Source organism: Agrilus planipennis, unplaced genomic scaffold (assembly GCF_000699045.2).
Source record: "Agrilus planipennis isolate EAB-ADULT unplaced genomic scaffold, Apla_2.0 scaffold35, whole genome shotgun sequence".
NCBI classification, from domain to species: Eukaryota; Metazoa; Arthropoda; class Insecta; order Coleoptera; family Buprestidae; genus Agrilus; species Agrilus planipennis.
The window spans coordinates 937,278-938,651 of record NW_020438957.1 but is presented as its reverse complement, the minus strand read 5'-3'; positions in this window follow the sequence as shown (position 1 = coordinate 938,651).

Here is a 1,374-nt window from a genome sequence, read left to right as displayed (position 1 = left end):
AAAAAAAATAAAGGAAAAAACTTTGTACTTGCACAAAAAATAAAAATTAAGTCGAACTACAATATGTATTTTAATACAGCGTTTTAACAATTGGTTAAGACGCAACAAGTACATTAAGTTTAGATGAATTAAAAGAATCTCATTTTTTTCATAAATGCATACGTGTTAAAGATCATTAAGTAATTCTTATTTTTAAAGGTTAGTCAAAACAATTCCATCGTTCTTTGTATATATTTTGCATTAATTTTAATCTACTATTTTTTTGGTACAAACTTTGAAATCGCATTGACGAAATCAATTTGTTAACTCGTTTAAGTTTCAAAGTAACTCATGTACTTAGAAGAAAAAATAAACATTTTTGAATAATTTGTAATTAAATATGGGCACATCCTTTTATATTTTAATTTCTTAAATTTCTGTGGGAAGTGTTCATAAGGTAAGTCGTATGTGTGGATATACAATACCTGTAACATAGTACTGTATTTAAACTGGAAGAATTAAAAAACTATTATAGTTTATAGATATTTGTTAAATTTGATATAAATAATGCTCACCTGATACATTGGTTCATCTAACAAATATTTAAACACAATTGAAAACAATACTATGGTACTTTAGACACTATTTGTTTGCCGCCAAAATGTTCAAATATGAAATGACGCAACTTGTGTACGACCTTTAGAAGGGCATAAAGTTGATAAAATATACATTCTCTTTATTTTATTAGTCACTGTTCTGCAGTTTTGCAGGTGTGTTTTCTAAAGGAAAATTAAAAGGTAAGCTATCTGTTTTTTCTAAAAATATGTATTTTAAAATGTGTAGAAATTACGATTTAATTTGTAATGGTATAAATTTGGATTTAGGACATTATATAGGCAATGGGATATATGTATTGTATTATATACCACAATCAGTGAAATTTAAGGTGTGGCTTTACTAAATGAGAGATTTTAAGCTTTAAATTTTAACGTGTTGTTTTATTGCAAAGCTTTCAACTTATTAAGTGGGTAAATATTGCTGTTATATACAGAAATTCATTAGGATGTATGTTTCTATTTTGATATAAGTGTAGAATTTTTTTTTTAAAAGGTTTTAAACAATAGTAATTTTCGAAGAAATGTATTTTCATTATATGCCCCTCGAGAGGGGTTTTTACAATTTGCTCACATCTTATGCTCTACAAATTTTTATAATTAAATTAGACACAATTAGTCCTTATTAGGATGAGATGGGGTAATTGAAAATTGAAGTAATTGAATAATTTATGGTATACTTATACGAATTTCCCTTTCTCTTATTTTAGCACTTCGAATTTATGTATATTCAAAGTACCGTTTTAAAGAGGTTTGATGCAGAAAGGTAGGTAATTGAAGT